This window comes from Silene latifolia, chromosome 9 (genome assembly GCF_048544455.1).
Source record: "Silene latifolia isolate original U9 population chromosome 9, ASM4854445v1, whole genome shotgun sequence".
NCBI classification, from domain to species: domain Eukaryota; kingdom Viridiplantae; phylum Streptophyta; class Magnoliopsida; order Caryophyllales; family Caryophyllaceae; genus Silene; species Silene latifolia.
This window is the reverse complement of record NC_133534.1, coordinates 147,961,684-147,973,487: the sequence shown is the minus strand read 5'-3', so window position 1 is coordinate 147,973,487 and position 11,804 is coordinate 147,961,684. Positions and strand designations below refer to the sequence as shown.

The window sequence follows — 11,804 nt, the reverse complement described above, 5'->3', positions numbered from 1 at the left end:
TGGCCAGTGGATGAGTAGCTTGGAGTTATACTCTAAATGTTGAGCAATTCCTTTAATGGAATATTTGACAATATCGATATTGAAATTGAGATGGAAATCTGGTTACTATGGAGTATTATATTATGAGACGGAGTAATGAGTAGGACGGAGTAATGAGAGAGATGGGGTAGAGAGTTGAGATTGAATTAATTATTGGGACGAGAGTGACTATTATAAGGTTGGCCTGGTTTGTGGCCTGGCCGTGGCCTAAGGCAAAGTGGCCTGGCTAAGTCACGAGTTTGGGCCGTATCTATATATTGTTTTGACGCTAGTTTGGTTTATTTAAAATATAATTAAATTAATTTCCGTCTCATATTTTATATAACGATAATTCGTTAATATCGTCCTTTCACATAATTATTTTAGGTGACTCATATGTGGTTGAAGATGAAGAGTAATTTTGGGTTTTAGAAGCTTTCTCAAGTTTATTACTTGTCTCTTTGCTAGCGTAAGGTAACTATTCCGAGTTACTCGACGAATAAATGTCACATTCTTTGTTTTCTTGTATGATTTTGTGAATGTTATTTGAGTAGTTTATTTCACATGAAAATATGAGTCAAATTAATGCCTTTTGTAAGTACAAGTTCACATATTAGTATGGAAATGAATTTTATAGCAATAATTGCCATGTTTTGTTGATTGTCAAAATCGAGCCTTAGTCCCTTTGATCGATGCGATGTCGATTAATTGAGTGATTGGTCACCGCAATTTAACCCGTGCACTGTCGCAGGCTGGGGTTGCGGGTAAAAATTCGGTTGAATGAATTAGATAATCGGCCTTTTTCTTGTTTTAGGCCATTTAATATATCTCTATTTCACATGCGTAGTTAATTGAATTTAAATAGCTTCTTATTTACTTAGTTGAATTTAAATAGCTTCTTATTTTGTAGAAATGGCCCTAGTTTCCCCTAAAGCTTTTATATTGTTATAATTGCTAGGATTGGAAATTAGTATTGAATTCTTATTGAGGAACTGTTGGGATTGTATCTTTGTAAATAGACATTTATATAGCTTTCACATGATAGAATGTTAGAATTTATGTTGGTAAGTAGGACTTTTTGCCCTCTTAAGGTTAAGTGGGTGTCTTACTTGACTTATGTGGTGAGTCTTGGGTGGTGTGGGCTAAAATATTCAAGTCGGGACTAGCGTGACTAGGTCCTAGGTGAGTATTTCGGCCTTCATCATAGATAGGTCTTTATAGTCTTTGACGAGTATATGTTCACCGCTTGATAGCCTTTGTGTTCCTGACTAGTGGATGTTTATCCAAGTTGGGGCATGACCTCAGTTACTTATTTTGAAAGTATGGGGTCACTTAAGTACTAGCCGACCCTTCGGTGGTGTCCTTAGGGTACTCACTTCACTTTGTTTTAAAAAAAGTTGTGAGTCTTGGGTGCGGTGGTGTGTATCCGCATGTCTAGGTCTACGCAGATTTTAGGCTAGGGTTGTGTTGTCTCTTGGCCATGTTTTCTTAATAGTAACCGCTGAGCCAAGATACCGGTTCGATTACCTTCCCTACCTCGTGGTATAGACTTGAGTTACAAAGTGACTATTGACGGTGCTAAGAACTTATGCCTGTCTTTGTTATATTGCCCTTTCTTGTTTGATGATTCTATGAATCATAGAAGGTGAGATGCAAGCCGGCTATGGTTGATAGAGTTTGGATTCTGGATGTTATGTGATTCACATGATAGTGTAGTATGAGTCGGTCTAGTATTCACATGCTAGGACTATGTGTTGTTATATTGTTGTCCACATGATAAGCACGATTGCCTTAGCATCTATATGCTAAGGCAGTGTGTGATTCGTATTCATATTCTTATATTTACATGTTATATTAATTATGACATTTCGTGGCTGGGAGAACTCGGAGTTACTCCCCACTGACTGTGGCTTTCGTATTTGTATAAAATGCGAATGACAGGTAGGTGATGCATATATGGGGTACATGGACGAGCTAGCGAGCAAAGTAACCTTGGGACCTAGACTGGTTTTATTTCATTGTGACCCTTAAACCCTTTTTATGTCACATACATTTTAGGGACATATGTCTCCCTTTTCTATTTTGGGTTTGTATCTTTACTTTTTCTTATCATTAGCTATGTATGTAAAGTAGTTCATTAGCTTTGCAGGTTTTGGCACCCGCTTTTGGGAATGTTGGAAATGTTGTGATTGGTTTAGAAAGGTTTTGAAATTACAGGTTTTTGGCTAGTTGAACCAATTACAAACATATCCTACCAGTTTTTCTGTAGAATTACGTGTTTACTTTTCCGCAATAAATGAGGGTGTCACAGTTGGTATCAGAGCATATTTGCTCCCGACGCACGTTTGTGCACCCCAATATAAATAACTTGACCTTAAAATAATAAACTTGAGAGATGGGTAAGATGGGTAGATTTAGGACCTTATGTTGTAGTCTCTTTGTGTTTGCTCTTTGTTAGGTACTAACATGTTTGTTGATTGTCATTTAATAATTGTTGCGTTCTTAGATCAATGACCGTGAACTTATTTATAGTTAATGGAGTTATTGCTTTTTTTTAAAAAAAAAAAAAATTTGAACTAAAGGTTTTAAAAATATTTTAATCTTTTCCGGTTTTTTTAACGTCAATTAGTGTTAAAGCTTGTTATTGGAGACGTCTCGATAATTAGTTTTATCATTTGTTGGTGTAAAAATGTATTTTTATGTCTTTGAATTGGAATATTGATGTTCTTGAGTGATCGCCAAGAGTATCTCCGTTCCATTGAAAGGACACTTATATTTTAAGAAGATCAAGATTTAGTGCCTATTGCCGAAGATTGAAGATTTGTTCAAGTATTGAAGAATGTTTTTCCTTCCTTGAAGATGTTCCTTATTCTTTTTGTATCTCGCCTTATTCTTAATCTCTTGGTGCTTATCCTCCTTTTAAACTCCCTTCTGTTTTACTTTAAAAGCTACGCTTGTACTCCTAACTTGTCCTTTGTTCTTTGCTTATCCTCCCTTAACGCCATTAGATAATACTCTTTCTTTTGAGGAATGTTGACCTTGGTTGGAAAATTCGACTTTTGAGGAGATTGTTTGTGTCTGACCCTTAACCCTGGTTTTGAGAGGATGTGATGTTAGAAAGACTTAGGTAAGGTGATGAGACATACTTAGTGATTCTTATACCTAGTTCCTTGACAAAGTGAGTATAATTGATTGGTAGATTCTTTGTGTTAGGAATGAGTTGCCTGGGTGATTAAAGTTATAGAACTTGGCTTTGTTGTTTATGTTTGGGATACTAGTGCTTAGTACTTGACCTAAGGTGGATAAAATTAAATGGTGAAATTGAGGATATAGGATCGACTAAGTCAAGTTTGGGATTAACTTTGGTAGTTGCCTTGGATATGAGGGTTTAATGTTTGTGTCCCCATGTGAGAAATGTTAAATGTGGGATTATTGGTTGGTTTAAGTGAGTGATATTGATTACTACTTGAAGAATGGTATGAGAGTGAGAGTAAGCTACATTGTTGGGAAGTCTTAGCACTTGTTTTGGTAACTAGAAAGGATAGAAGGGCTCGAGATTCTATTGATTTTTCAGACTTTGGGTTGGCATGCTACTACCTTATTTTGAAATGAGAACTTTGTGGAATATTTGAGGAACCTTTTCTGGGAATTTAGAGCCTGGTGTTGGGATTTTTGATTGAGGGTTTTACTTTTTGAGAAACCTATAGTTGACACTAGTTGGATATGAGTATAGCTTTGTTGGAAACCTTGACCAGTTGACCTTGATCTTGTGGAAGATGTTGGTGGATGTTTGGGGATTTGGAGTGATGAAGTCACACTTATAGTGGAGTACCATGTTTTAGGGGATAAATTAGGATGAAGTAACATAAATGATTTGAGGAAATCCTTGGAAGTGTTTTGGTCATAAGTTTTGTCGTTGGGAAGTTTTCAAACCGTTTAGGTGATGTTGTTATTTGAGATTCGAGTACGTGGCGTTTCCTTCTTGTCTAATTTTCTTTTCTCCTTGATCATGAGCGTTACCGTTCATACCTTCTTTCCTCGCTTCATCTTGCTCCTCCTTTAAGTTTGACACTCGTATCTGGTGAAACTCTATCTTTGACATCCTTGTAAATTTGACTTCAATTCTTATCCCTAGGAAGTTCATCATACCTCTTTTGTTGGTTAAGCTTGAACCCTCTTAGCATACTTGTATCTATGATGTCTAACTTACTTTTCATTTCACACAATTTCTAAATATTTCAAACTACTATTTTTGGTTCGTTGTTAAAAATTTATGTTACCCTCACAAAATTTTCCCTACTTGTAAAGATTTGGAAAATGAAAATTCGATTTGATTCTCTAATTGTTCTTTGAGTATAGACTTCCTTATCATGGTTTTGAGTTGCTAAACCTGAGATTTTTGTAAATTTTATCCAATTTCTATTAACCTTGGTCTATTTATGACTTCTTTGTCAAAGTTTAATATTATATTTTCAGGAATTTGATTCCCCTTTGAGTTTAAAGGTGAAACCTTTATTTCCATTTTGGCTTTTGCAAAAGAAAATTTGAATGGATTTCCTTTTCTTTTGATTTTAACGTTGATCGGATGTTAGAACTCGTTATTAGAAACGTTTAATAACTTGTTCTACACTTGTCAGCGAATAATTTTTGTTTTAAATTTGTCTCTGACTTGGAAAGTTAGCGCTCTTGCGTGCACGACAAGGGCAATTTCGTTCCATGAATGAGACTTATACTTTTGAAAACTCTTCATTAATGTTTTCGAAAGTATTTTGATTTTTTGATTTATACAAATGATTTGTCTTTGACCTTATCTTTGATTTGGAATGTGATGTTCTTGAATACGTAACGAGAACACTGTCGTTCCCTTGATAAGAACTGGTTCTGTCGTAAAATTTTATTTGAAACTTTTGAAAGAATTTTGATTCTTACGATAAGTGACCTTTTAAATGTTTTGGTTACCGATTCCAATTTCAGTTTTATTTTTATAACCTTTCATTTATACTTTCAAGTTTCGAGGACGAAACTTTTTAAAAGATGGGGTGATTGTAACACCCCGTATTTTATTAAGTTGGATAAAATTCTTTTAATTGCTATTTTGAATTTAATTACATCATTTAACGATTTATATATATATATATATGCTTAGCTAATTAATTAATTTCATCATAATTCGATACGTTAATTTTAATAATCATTAATAAGTTTATTTAAAGTTAGTTCGAGTTTATTGAAGTTAGTTCGAGTTTATTTATTTAATAATTTTCGTTTCTTTACGAGTCCTTATGAAAGTTGTTTTAAGTGAACCCGAGATGGATTTTGGGAACAAAACCGTCCAATTAGCTATTTTGAGCTTATTTCACTAAATTAGCAATTTTTATTAATATCCGTTAGTTTAGTAAAAATCGTTAATAACTCCGATTCGAATCGAATTCCTATTATTTCCGTTAGTGGCTAAGTTTATTTTATTTTCACTTATTAAATTTATTTATTATTGATTCCGTTTTATTATCGAGACTCTTTCTTAAACCGGTTAAATTTAACTCAAACGGTTTTAATAACGATCGAAATTTCTTAACGACGAAGAAACGTACGTATAATAAATAGCGGTGTCAGAAAGGTCGCGCCTCATTTTCATCCCCTCACGTCTACTCTTCTTCTTCTACCTTCTTTTATGTTCTTTTTTTCTCCTTTTCAACGTTTCTATTTTTAATGGATACCGACGATTCATTTCACATCCGTTTTCAACTATTTTTGTTCCATAGCGCTCCTCTCGTCATTCTCGTCATTCCGATGTAAGTAAAATTCATTTTCGTTATGTATTTTTACAAACCCATTTATATTTTTAGCTTTGTTTATTATAAGACGGTTGTATGTACTAAAATAGACGGTCTGGTAGAATATTTGTTAGTCATAAATGATTAGTTCAATCGGAAAAAGGTAACGGTGATAGGTTACTCGAATTATTTATAATACTAGCTATTATATTTCCTATTGTTAAGTTAATTAGTTGTAAGACGGGTTAAAAAAAATAGTGCTTTGGTTAGCACGAGAGTTTGGGATATTAGCGAGAAGGATTGAACGCTCACAAGCTTGGGCTTTATAAACACTAATATTGTGAAGACGAGGATCTAAACGATGATAATCATAAGGCTTTGGCATTATCAAGGTGATAGTTATCATAACCAACTTTACTGATGTTGGTATTTGTGATTAATTACGTGGAATTGGGATTTTGGAAACAAGTTCTCATATTGAGTTATTTTATTGGAATTTGGTTGGTATTATATTTTAATTGTCGTATCCTTTGTTCTTGGCCAGTGGATGAGTAGCTTGGAGTTATACTCTAAATGTTGAGCAATTCCTTTAATGGAATATTTGACAATATCGATATTGAAATTGAGATGGAAATCTGGTTACTATGGAGTATTATATTATGAGACGGAGTAATGAGTAGGACGGAGTAATGAGAGAGATGGGGTAGAGAGTTGAGATTGAATTAATTATTGGGACGAGAGTGACTATTATAAGGTTGGCCTGGCTGTGGCCTGGCCGTGGCCTAGGCTAAGCGTGGCCTGGCTATGTCACGAGTTTGGGCCGTATCTATATATTGTTTTGACGCTAGTTTGGTTTATTTAAAATATAATTAAATTAATTTCCGTCTCATATTTTATATAACGATAATTCGTTAATATCGTCCTTTCACATAATTATTTTAGGTGACTCATATGTGGTTGAAGATGAAGAGTAATTTTGGGTTTTAGAAGCTTTCTCAAGTTTATTACTTGTCTCTTTGCTAGCGTAAGGTAACTATTCCGAGTTACTCGACGAATAAATGTCACATTCTTTGTTTTCTTGTATGATTTTGTGAATGTTATTTGAGTAGTTTATTTCACATGAAAATATGAGTCAAATTAATGCCTTTTGTAAGTACAAGTTCACATATTAGTATGGAAATGAATTTTATAGCAATAATTGCCATGTTTTGTTGATTGTGCCGAAAACCGAGCCTTAGTCCCTTTGATCGATGCGATGTCGATTAATTGAGTGATTGGTCACCGCAATTTAACCCGCACTGCCGCAGGGTGGGGTTGCGGGTAAAATTCGGTTGAATGAATTAGATAATCGGCCTTTTTCTTGTTTTAGGCCATTTAATATATCTCTATTTCACATGCGTAGTTAATTGAATTTAAATAGCTTCTTATTTACTTAGTTGAATTTAAATAGCTTCTTATTTTGTAGAAATGGCCCTAGTTTCCCCTAAAGCTTTTATATTGTTATAATTGCTAGGATTGGAAATTAGTATTGAATTCTTATTGAGGAACTGTTGGGATTGTATCTTTGTAAATAGACATTTATATAGCTTTCACATGATAGAATGTTAGAATTTATGTTGGTAAGTAGGACTTTTTGCCCTCTTAAGGTTAAGTGGGTGTCTTACTTGACTTATGTGGTGAGTCTTGGGTGGTGTGGGCTAAAATATTCAAGTGGGACTATTTGTGACTAGGTCCTAGGTGAGTATTTCGGCCTTCATCATAGATAGGTCTTTATAGTCTTTGACGAGTATATGTTCACCGCTTGATAGCCTTTGTGTTCCTGACTAGTGGATGTTTATCCAAGTTGGGGCATGACCTCGGTACTTATTTTGAAAGTATGGGGTCAGCTTAAGTACTAGCCGACCCTTCGGTGGTGTCCTTAGGGTACTCACTTCACTTTGTTTTAAAAAAAAGTTGTGAGTCTTGGGTGCGGTGGTGTGTATCCGCATGTCTAGGTCTGCGCAGATTTTAGGCTAGGGTTGTGTTGTCTCTTGGCCATGTTTTCTTAATAGTAACCGCTGAGCCAAGATACCGGTTCGATTACCTTCCCTACCTCGTGGTATAGACTTGAGTTACAAAGTGACTATTGACGGTGCTAAGAACTTATGCCTGTCTTTGTTATATTGCCCTTTCTTGTTTGATGATTCTATGAATCATAGAAGGTGAGATGCAAGCCGGCTATGGTTGATAGAGTTTGGATTCCTGGATGTTATGTGATTCACATGATAGTGTAGTATGAGTCGGTCTAGTATTCACATGCTAGGACTATGTGTTGTTATATTGTTGTCCACATGATAAGCACGATTGCCTTAGCATCTATATGCTAAGGCAGTGTGTGATTCGTATTCATATTCTTATGTTTACATGTTATATTAATTATGACATTTCGTGGCTGGGAGAACTCGGAGTTACTCCCCACTGACTGTGGCTTTCGTATTTGTATAAAATGCGAATGACAGGTAGGTGATGCATATATGGGGTACATGGACGAGCTAGCGAGCAAAGTAACCTTGGGACCTAGACTGGTTTTATTTCATTGTGACCCTTAAACCCTTTTTATGTCACATACATTTTAGGGACATATGTCTCCCTTTTCTATTTTGGGTTTGTATCTTTACTTTTTCTTATCATTAGCTATGTATGTAAAGTAGTTCATTAGCTTTGCAGGTTTTGGCACCCGCTTTTGGGAATGTTGGAAATGTTGTGATTGGTTTAGAAAGGTTTTGAAATTACAGGTTTTTGGCTAGTTGAACCAATTACAAACATATCCTACCAGTTTTTCTGTAGAATTACGTGTTTACTTTTCCGCAATAAATGAGGGTGTCACACTTTCTCTACATGATCCCGTAGAAAATGGTGTCGAATATCTATATGTTTGGTCCTCGAGTGCTGAGCAGGGTTCTTAGAAATTACTATAGCACTCGTATTGTCACACATAATAGGCATACGACCTACATTAATACCATAATCACATAGTTGTTGCTTTAACCAAAGTAATTGAGAACATACCAGTCCTGCAGACACATACTCGGCTTCAGCAGTAGACATTGCAACTGAATTTTGCTTCTTTGATCCCCATGTGATAATACAAGGTCCAACAAACGTTGCATACCCAGAAGTGCTTTTCCTATCTAAAGAACATCCAAAGATAATCGCATCTGAATATCCTACTAGATCGAAATTGCACTCAAGTGGATACCATAAATATAAATTAGATGTACCAATTAAATATCTCAAGATACGTTTAATCGCAATCATATGTGATTCTTTAGGGCATGATTGAAATCGTGTATGCATACACATACACTAAACATTATATCAGGACGACTTGCAGTTAAATATAAAAGTGAACCAATCATACCTCGATATGTAGTCTCATCGACACACTTACCATGTTCATCTATAGTCATCTTCTTTTCTGGTACCATAGGTGTATCGTATGATTTTGCATTTTCCATACCGAACTTTCGGATTAGTTCCTTGATATATTTCTGTTGGTGTATCTTTATACCATCCTTTGTTTGTTGAATTTGTAAGCCTAAAAAGTACTTCAGTTCTCCCATCATACTCATTTCAAACTCAGAAGTCATTAGATCAGAAAAATACTTGCACAATTTTTCATTAGTAGAACCAAATATAATATCGTCTACATAAATTTGCACAACAAGTAAATTTGAACCCTCGGATTTTAGGAACAAGGTTTTATCGACAGATCCTCTTGTAAAATTATTTTGTAACAAAAACTTGGATAATCTGTCATACCATGCCCTTGGAGCTTGTTTCAAACCATATAAAGCTTTGTCTAATTTATAGACATGGTTTTGAAATTTGCTATCTAAAAACCCGGGAGGTTGTTCTACGTAGACTTCTTCCTCCAAATAACCATTAAGAAATGCTGTCTTAACGTCCATTTGGAACAGTTTCATTCCTTTATGAGCAGCAAAGGCAATAATGAGACGTATAGCCTCAAGTCTTGCTACAGGTGCAAAGGTCTCGTCATAATCGATCCCTTCCTGTTGATTGTAGCCTTGGACAACTAGTCGTGCCTTGTTTCTTGTAATAAGTCCTGTGTCGTCCAATTTGTTTCTAAACACCCATCTAGTACCAATAACAGTTCGATCACTAGGTCGTGGCACTAAGTGCCATACCTTATTGCGTTCGAATTGTTGAAGCTCTTCTTGCATAGCGGTTATCCAATCAGGTTCAGCAAGAGCTTCTTTAATATTGGTAGGTTCAATGGTTGATAGAAACGAAAAGAACGAGCAGAAATTATTACAGGACCTTCTAGTTTTAATGCCTTGCTCTAGATCCCCTAGGATTTTGTCCAAAGGGTGGGAGCTTTGATGTTTCCACTTTTTGAGAACTCTAGGCTCATTATCATTTGATGGACTAGCATCATCTGCAGACGAAGAATCATGATTTGTTCCCCCTGAGTTGGACTCGGGATTTTCTTCAGAAGCATCACTAACTTCATTAGAAATATCATGATTTGGATCGGAAGTTACAACATCATTAGGTATAACTTCAAGATCTCTTTCTTTATCCAAGGAAGGGTCGATAGTATCATTAACTATGGACTCATCACTTCTCTTAGGATTGTTTGCAGAATTTTCTAGTTCATCATTGATACCTTGAATATCTTCTTCTTCATTTAAAGGCTCATTTCTTGCTAGAAAGAAATCGGGCTCATCTGGATCCTCTTCTTCCTGTTCAGCTTTATCAAGCACATTATCTTCGTCAAAGCGAACATGAACACTTTCTTCTATGCGCAAGGTTCTTTTATTGAACACTTTGTAAGCTTTACTATGATCCGAATATCCCAGAAAAACTTGACTTCATCACTTGGGGTCAAATTTTCTTAAATTTTCTTTTCCATTATTATGAACAAAACATTTGCTCCCGAAGCAACGGAGATGTGATATATTGGGTTTTCTCCCTCTTAAAAGTTCATAGGGAGTCTTTTTCAAAACAGGTTGGATCATAGCTCTATTATGCACATAGCATGCGGTACTAACAGCTTCTGCCCAAAAGCTTCTAGGAAGGCCACTACACAAAAGCATAGTACGAGCCATATCCTCTAGGGTTCAATTCATACGTTCCACGACACCATTTTGTTGTGGGGTATGTGGTGCGGAGAAGTTATGCCCCACACCATTTTCCCTACAATATTCTATAAATAATTGATTGTCAAATTCCGTGCCGTGATCCGTCCGAATCGAAATAAGCTTATTATCATATATATTTTGGGCAAGCTTCATTAATACCACAAATTCATCGAAAGTTTCATCTTTAGAAGAAAGAAAGATTGGCCAGACGTACCTTGAGTAATCATCGACTAGAACAAATACATACTTTGATCCACCACGGCTTCTAACTCTCATAGGTCCACATAAATCCATGTGTACCATCTCAAGTGGTCGTTTAGTGCTAACTATTCTCTTAGGTTTAAAAGAGGATTTAACATGTTTGCAGCGGGCACATGAGTCACACATTGTCTCTTGCTCGAAATTAATTGAGGGCAAGCCTTCAACTAAATCCATGGACTTAAGTTTCTTTAAAATAGTTGGACTAACGTGTGCAAACCTCTTGTGCCACAAGGAAGACTCATCGGAAGTTACTTTCATACACGTAAAGGAATTTGTATTGACAGCATTTAAGTCAATCATATACACATTCCTCATACGGTGACCCTCAAGTAAAACATTACTAGTACCTTCAATTATGATACGACAAACATCGGCATGAAAAACAACTCTATTTCCTTTGTCACATAATTGAGAAATGCTAAGTAAATTGTGTTTAAGACCACTTACCAGATATACTTTATCGATTGAGTGAGAGGTTGAAATTCCAATTTTTCCTACTCCAATAATCGTACCCTTCTTGTTATCTCCAAAGGTAACCTTGCCACCAAAGAAGGGCTCTAGTGAAAGAAAAAGATTTCTGTCTCCTGTCATGTGTCTCGAGCATCCA

At 35.6% G+C, this 11,804-nt stretch overlaps 2 long non-coding RNA genes across 2 annotated transcripts; both read left to right on the top strand.

Annotated features, from left to right (window-relative positions):
• The first annotated feature begins 397 nt into the window (after nt 1-397).
• Nucleotides 398-2,158, top strand: LOC141598334 (uncharacterized). The gene is made up of 2 exons (XR_012523425.1): nt 398-492; nt 1,960-2,158. It is a non-coding gene; the product is annotated as an uncharacterized LOC141598334 (long non-coding RNA).
• Nucleotides 2,159-6,731: 4,573 nt separating this feature from the next.
• On the top strand, nt 6,732-8,489 carry LOC141598333 (uncharacterized). The gene is made up of 2 exons (XR_012523424.1): nt 6,732-6,821; nt 8,291-8,489. It is a non-coding gene; the product is annotated as an uncharacterized LOC141598333 (long non-coding RNA).
• The last annotated feature ends 3,315 nt before the right edge of the window (nt 8,490-11,804 follow it).